Consider the following 8,294-nt stretch of genomic DNA (forward strand, 5'->3'; position numbering starts at 1 on the left):
AGCATAGCAGGTAATAAAAACTATTGTTCAGAGTGAGCTTCAGTAGGATGGGTTAAATGTCAATAAGCAGATACAAGTCAGTGTAACCTCTGTGTCGATGAGAGTGAGACTATAGCAGGAACAAAAGTCATCACTGGAGGGGCAGAGGACATAAGAGAAAAGAGCTTAACATTCGGAAAGCCTGAGCTAAGTCTCCTGATAACATGAGATTCATTAGGAGCTCCATGGAGTTAACAGGGACAAGGACTGACTATGTCTTAAAGCTTTCATTGTTTACTGAAGTTATAATTCAACACTAGAAGGAAACACAAAATGTTCCACAAATCTTATGCTTCGTATTTAAACAACTTAACCAACATCTGCTGTTATGCTTTTCTGAAGCACGTAAATTCACTTATACCACAGACCACAAAACACCATTGCCTACCCACTCTTTTTACACAAATGGAAAAACAAATGGCTTCTTGCTGGAAAGTGTTGGAAATTCTGGAATCAGTCAAAATACAGTCAAAATTCTCTAGTGTTACAGTAAAAAAAAAGTTGCTGGAATAAGGGCAAAAACTGGGTCAGGTGTTTGGTTTTTTTTCCTGAAAGCGTGACACTTCTGTTGTACTACAGTGAAGAAAAATATTTCAAAATCCTATTTGTATTTCAAGGCATTAGTCTCATTTAGTGCAAATTTGGATGCTCTCTTCACAATTAGTATTTATATCTAAACAGTCTTAAGTGAGAGGTTATCAAACAGAAAAGAAAGCCAGAAAAAACTCACGGCCATCAGATATGAAGATACAAAGAAAGAGGAAGACCTTAATCACAACAAAATGAGAAAGTGGGTGGCTAATGTAGATCAAATAATGCCTATATAGCACAAAAACTAATTCAAGGTCACGTTCATCCCAAGGGATGAAGCATACTCAAAGCCTCAGCAGATTACAGAAATTACAAGTTAACTAGCTGTCCACCAGCTCTGTGGTACCTTCACCACTGAATTGTTTCACCCATGCAATCAGAGAAGTGCCATTTGCAGATATTATAATACCACTCACAGAATGATCTTATGTGTATTTAAAGGTATGAAATTATCTAGTGTCAAGCTTCCATTCAGTAGTTCAGGCCTGTTGATTAAAATCTGTTTGCAATATGAAAAAATGAATCTTAAGGTGCCTGAAACATTTCAGTGGACTTGACTGTAACTTCCTGTTTCAAGACTGTCTTGTATGTTAGATGATGAGATTTTAAAATGTAATTAATTTTGATGGATTTTTGGCAGACTGACAGACAACACCATTTCTGCATATTTTCTAAGTCACTGAAAATCCTTACCATTGCTGAATGGAAACTGTAGGTTCAGTTATCATAAAACTAACTTAACATTCAACCTGAGAATTATTAATTCTTTAAAGCATTTCTTCCTGAAGCAGCAAATGTTCATTGTATCAAGAATTAGTGATCTGTCTCTCTCTCTCAAAAAAAAACAAAAAAAAAAAAAAAAAAAAAAACAAAACACTAACAAACCATCTTGACTTACTCCTGCCTAATGAGCTCACTAGGAGATGAATTATTCAGGTGAGTTTCAGTACTCAATAATAATTTGTATTTAAAATGTTTCCCAAGACCTCAACAGAAGCTAAATGAGTGAAAAAAGCATCTGAAAAGGTGGAGGTTAAAGACCTGTCTCCTTAGTTGTTTTAAAAGCATTTACTTCCTATCACAAACTGTGTGTAACACAAGCCTCCGCTCAATGAAGTACAGCTGTACAAACAGAGTACAGTAACTCGATCTTGCTTCTTTCCCTCAGTCATTTTTCTGCATTGTGAAAAGTTCAAGGAAGAGAATCTATGATGATTTTTACAGTCTATTTTCATTCTAGTTAAGGTCAAATGGCTTTCAAAATGAATTACTAAAAAGACATTTTATTAATATTCATTTTTTCAGTTAAACAGCCTCTTACACTAACAACAGTATATAACAAGGTAACTGAATATTGGTAAAATGTTAATCTTTCAGATCTTCAGCCTAGTCAGCCTAAATGATCTATCACTCAAAAATATACCACAGGAATATTAGGGACATAAACAAAAAATTATGTCAAAAGTAATTTAACCACTAAAGCTGTTTCGGACTTTTTCTGCTACAGTTAAGTGAATTAAATCTTCCTCCTAAAAACTCTTCTTGCTGACATTAACATCACCGTCTGTGTTAAATTCCTTGATCAGAAATAGTTTCTGTTCCCAGCATTAATGTGAAGAAACTGATCATCCATTACTTCTTTTTGAAAGAGAAGAATAATGTCATGAATAAGTGTAAAACGGATCACCCCAAAACTCATTCTGTAACCAACAGCACACTAAAAATATTAAACATTACTGCAATTACAGCTAAAAGACATCTCACAAATGTAAGAAACGGATCAAGCACTCATTAAAGAATGCAGCTGATTGCTCATTAACTACCCAAATCAGGGATGTGCCTACATAAAGGGTAGACCCCCTACAAAGAGGTTGTGGTTTCATTTTTTTATTCATATGTAAAGATGACTACTTGAAGCAAAATGAAAAATGAATGAGAATGAAATTACTAAAGACCGTCTCCTGTGTACTTTCTAATATTTATTATTATGTAATGGGTAAAAATAAGAGAGAGACAGTTGTTATTGGATTTTGTGGGGTTTTTTTTATTATTATTTTTAAAGAAAAATGAAGTATGATCATGTTTTGTCGATCTCACCAGTTAACAGTCACCAATGAAATCACAGGAAAAAAATAGGCAAAAAAACTGCCACCTAATGCTCTGAAGAAATTTTTGATGATACATTCTAAGTCAAAGTATTATAGAAAATATAAAAATTACATAACTGAAATACACATATGCACAAAATCATTCTTTTTGACTGAGAAGAGTGAACATCATAAAAGCACAGGATAATTCAGGTTAAAAAAGATGAGAGGAGATGTCTAGTTTAACCTGCTCCCACCAGAAACAACTACCAGGTTTCTGAGGGTCAGCTAAGCCTTGGAAACCTCCTAAGACAGAAACTCTCCATCACCCATTCCATGAGGCCTGAATGTCCTCATGGTGGAAAAGTATTTCCTTATATCCAGTCAGAACCTCTTTTTATATCCACCAACTCATGTCCTCTCATCATGCACTTCTACAAAAAACTTGGCTCCAGTGTCCTGACAGCCAGTGCTTCATCAGTGCTGCAAAGCTACATTTAGGTTCTTCCAAAGCCTCTTTCTCTCTGATTCAGTTCCCTCAGTCTCTAGTTTTCCTTTCTTTTATCAATAAAAGCAATAATATTGGACTAATGGTAAAAATAAAAGTAAAATAATAATTAAAAAAAATCTCTCCCCGGCTCTGAGCCCAATTAGTTTAGCAGTTGCAAGTCTAAGTCTGAGATAACTTCATGTAGACTTGACAAGCTAAAGAGAAAACTGAAGACCAGATGATAACCCATCCATCATCCGCAACACATAGCACCAATTCCCTTTCTTTCCTCACCAATCTAGATGGCACCATTCATTCTCTCATGGAATTACATGCTGAATATTTCAGGATTTATACTAAGTGACATGTGAAAATATTCATTGACCCTGTACAATGATAAAAGTAACGTACTAAACAATAATTAACTTCAGTAGCAAGAAATTGTTCTCATCTTCCCTATGTCCAAAAAGGCATCTGATCTTCACTCATTAAAAGGAAGACAAAGAAATTCACATTGGCAAAGGAGGTCCTTACCCTGCTAGGTTTTAAGTTGTATAAGTTCCATCACAACTACATAAAATGGAAATAACATCTTTCTCTTTGATTAGACACAAGTTTTCAATATGCAGGAAAAGATCACTATATTTCTTTCCTACTTTAATCTTTCTTTCGGAAAAGCCAAAAAGAATACATTATGCTTTCCCTCATTCCCTTCTTCCTTACCTCCTCTTCTTAATCAAAATGTAAACATTCAGTTTTACATACCAGAACAATGATATCAGTGTGGCATAAATGCCCCCAATTAGTTTTAATTTTTTTCTACTTCAGATACATTCCCTCCCCCCAGTTAATCAAATCTCTTTTGGAGGCCAAAAGATAGATCCAACAACAGGGCCATATTTCACTGTTGAAGTAAGTATTCCCTTGTGGTGGTAAAAATTGGTCACTGTACACATATAATTTCTCTTTATGAACATAGGACATGGGAACTTCAAAATGAGACTTTTTTGTTTGTTTCAGTGATTTCCACATCTCATCACATTCTGCTTAAGTACTGGAGAAAATACATTTGCCCAAATAACCTGTGGTAATTTCAAGAAGCTGCATCATTTAAACCAACAATTTTTTACACTGCTCTAGACCAATTAAATGATAAAGATTTGATGGATCTTTATCTAGTTTAAAAGTTTAGATAGATCTTTTAATTAAAAAGGGGCAATTTCTTTTCACACACAACTGTACTGTACTTGGATTTCCGAATATAAGAAAAACTAAAAAAAACCAAAAACAAACCAACAACCCAAGATGATTTAGAAATATGTCCATATCGTATACTGAGTAATGTAAAGTTTTTGTTCTCTTTCAGTCAACACTGATTGTAGCTAAGAGAACAGGTGAAAGTTTCTTTTTAGCATCTACTTAAACAAAACTTTCAGTTTGACTACACGTCATTTTACAAATTAGATACATTCCTTATATAGTGATTAATTAAACTAGTTATATACTCAGAAGATAGGTCCTGCTGCTACAGATTACCAGATTATAATGAACTTCACAAAGCCAGACACATGGCAAGAAATTCTCACCAACAGTGAGGTCCCTCCTGACCACAGCATGGCAAATGAATAGTGATCGTGCCATAAGTCTACATTTCTCCTGTCAGCATTAGTAGAAGCTTGAATACTTCCAGGATCACAGAATGGCCAGGGTTGGAAGGGACCTCAAGGATCATGAATCTCCAACCCCCCTGCCACATGCAGGGCCACCAACCTCCACATTTAATACTAGACCAGGATGCCCAGTGCCCCATCCAACCTGGCCTTGTACACTTCCAGGGACGGGGCATCCGCAACCTCTCTGGGCAGCCTGTTCCAGCACCTATACAGTTATCAACCCTTGTAAAGAGTTGATTCCCCTCCTGTTTGTAGGCTCTCTTTAGGTACAAAAAGGCTGCAATGAGGTCACCCTACAGCCTTTTTTTCTCTAGGCTGAACAAGCCCAGCTCCCTCAGCCTGTCCAGGATAGTTGATGAAAGTGGCCTGAAAGGTAATTCTTCCAGTCATTCCTTCTATATGCATTTTATTCTGCTTACAAAGATAAAACAGAGAAGCTCCTCCTATTTACAAAACCACAACTGTTTGATTATTCATGACCTTCCCCCTCTGCTCTAATTGATTTGCTTCTGAATGCTTCTTTTCATGCTGCTGAAATGTTTGAACAGATCTGTTCTCATGCAGAGCTCTTATCAAAGGTTATCCTTCCCACCTGAATTCTATATTGGATGAACAACCACTGAGACAGAAATTCATAGCTTTATTGCTAGGAGGGACAATTACTGTTTTTTTTGTTTGTTTGTTTTTAAATAAAAGTTGGATAAAAATAACTGTCTTGGAGCAATGTGGATGCCTTTAAGAAGTCACCTCAGAATCCATTATATTGCACATAGAATCATAAAGGCTGGAAAAGACCACTAAGTACATCTAGTCCAATTGTTGACCTATTACCACCATGACCACTAAACCATGAAAAAAGAAATCTTCCTACACAGATTAATCATCACCACTATCTCAAAAGTACGTACCTGCCCTTAGTAAGTCTTTTATGGTGTGGTCTCTCTTTCTTACTCTTCTGACCCAACTTTGCTTTATGATTTTCATTTAAATGTTCAATAAGTGTTGTCAGATATGCTGTAAGCCTCTGCTTCCTTCATATTGTGAATTTAACTTTAATAGGAACAAATTCTTTCCTCAGCTACATTAATGTAAGCAGAGGGCTGTACGGATTTAATGAGAACAAGATCAGATTCAAGGACATATCTGGAAGACTCTATCACATACCACACACAGAGAAGCCTGCATACAGGAAAATGTATACATCTTTTTGGTTTTTTAATAAGACTTTGCGGCCTTGACAACAATGAGTGTTAGTAATGGTTTGTATTCTAGGGATAGTCACACCTAAGAATCAAAAGACTAACAATAAGTAGAACTGTGATTGAGTCATGAATTAGACACGATTTATTGCATTGCTTCAAAAATTTTCTGACCTTTCCTCTTCTGCACATTTTTATTGAAAAACACCTACCTATATATATCTGATGAGATCAATTCTCAGCAATTACAAAATAGAAGTTCCACTGCTGGCTAGGAAAACCAGACTAATTTAGTCTTTATTCCCAGAATCTTTTTCAGGAGGTTAAGCAGAACAAGGCAGAAGCACCCCTACAAGCCTCAATCTATTCCTCTTTGGTCATTTTGCAATTAAATGTTGCAGTAATCAGGCAATTACAGCATAGACAATGCTTCATGTCGCACAAGCAGTTTCAAATGGAAAATAATGCTACAATGTGAAATTCTGAAGTGTACTTAATTGTAATCCAGCAACTTTGCTAGGAAATCTCACTAGACACTGAACCTTCCATGATGCAAGATGTGTTTTTTTCTGTGCTTTGTTTAGTATTATCTGTTTTTCAGCTCTCTTCTTGAATTACTCTATGTGGTCAGCAAACTATTTACTGTGTGGGCTAACTTATAATCAAGTAATACATGGTATATTCTCCCATGCCTTACAAGCCAAAAACTGAAGCGACCTTCTACAAAACCTGCCTCCAGAATCTGTCCACATGCCAAAATCTCCTGTTTGATCTGCTGCCATACCAGTTGAAAACACAAAACTGCTCCCACACAAAAATCTACAATAAGATCTGCAAAACTTAAGATGCAAAATGGTCTAGGGAAACGTGGGAAGACCCAGGACAAGCCAAAGTATTACATATGCTACCCAGAACAAACAATGGGCTAGATCATATCCCCTCGTAGTAAAAATCTGACAGGACTAAACTATCTTCCCATACACTTCTGAATCTGTAAAGTATTTAAGATATAACATGGCTGAAATGGTCAATACAAATACAAGTCTAACATCATTACAGCAGGTCAGTCCTAATCCACAGCCTGTAAGAAGCTCTTCATATGGTTCTGGAGAATTAAACGCTTTCTCCACAAATACCACGGAAAACCACAAATAATTACTAAGTAAGGATTCAGAAATTAATTCCCATTGACTCAGTCTCTGACTTCATTCATGATTTTTTTAGTCTACTGCTGCATCTCACACAAATTCTTTTATACTAGCTTGCCTGAGCAACCTGTTTCTCATACATTCCTAGAGCCAGTTCTCTAGTTGCTTGGATCAGCTTTGTGGCTGGTCAGTTTTGTTCGTCTGAGTTCTGAGTGATCTCTGTTGCAAAAAGCTGTATCTTTGTACTTCAAGGAATCATGGTGGCAGCAACTGTTAGACAATTGCTTGTCTCTTTCATGGTAAGACGTGAGGCTATTTTCTGTCTGCCCTGGCTTTCATGATAGATTCTTTACGTTTAATAGTCTGAAAACAGCATTGATTATTACCAAATAAATAAATAAATATTCAGTGTCACAGTACCTTAAAAGAGAACTACGTCATGGCATAAAATCCAGTTTGTGAACCCAGTCCCAAGCCATGTCACTTTTCCCAGCATACACCCACTATTTCGCCAAGTCCTTTGGTTACCCTTCCTTCAGTAGTTATAGTGATGTTTGCCCACTTGACACTCTCAACCTCCTGATTGAATGATATGATATATATTAACTTTCGCAGCTCATTGCTGTAGCAAGTTTTTGCAGCACTTAGCTCTTTCCACACCTTTTTTATTTTTATTTTTTACTACAAGGAGGAGCATATGGCTCATTAATCACCCAATCACAAATCATTCTGTTGAACTAGATTTATATATTAAAATTAAAACCTGCAACAAATTTCTGTGTAAAGGAGAAGATCCTCAGCAGCTGGTGCAAAATGACTTTTATTAAGCTATGTCAATTCATACAAGCTGCAAACTTGACTCAAGCTTTTCCAAATATGGCTGATTGCAATACTGGCAATCCTTAGTTCTGAGTATTTGCCAGCCTGTATATTATAACTTGGTGTTGCTGAATACTTATGTCAAACTGTGGTATAAATGTGTGAAACACATTAGCTGTGACCAAATCAGCACTTTACTCTTTAGCTTGACGATAAAAAGAACTGAAACTAAGTTAATTCTTAAAAAA

General features: G+C 36.1%; 1 protein-coding gene across 3 annotated transcripts in view; it reads right to left on the reverse strand.

The window, feature by feature from the left end:
• The window catches only part of AGMO (alkylglycerol monooxygenase), a 183,976-nt gene that overhangs the window by 109,875 nt on the left and 65,807 nt on the right, over positions 1-8,294 (reverse strand). The gene's annotated exons all lie outside the window — the stretch shown is intronic.

Source organism: Meleagris gallopavo, chromosome 6, assembly GCF_000146605.3.
Source record: "Meleagris gallopavo isolate NT-WF06-2002-E0010 breed Aviagen turkey brand Nicholas breeding stock chromosome 6, Turkey_5.1, whole genome shotgun sequence".
In the NCBI taxonomy this organism is placed as follows: Eukaryota; Metazoa; Chordata; class Aves; order Galliformes; family Phasianidae; genus Meleagris; species Meleagris gallopavo.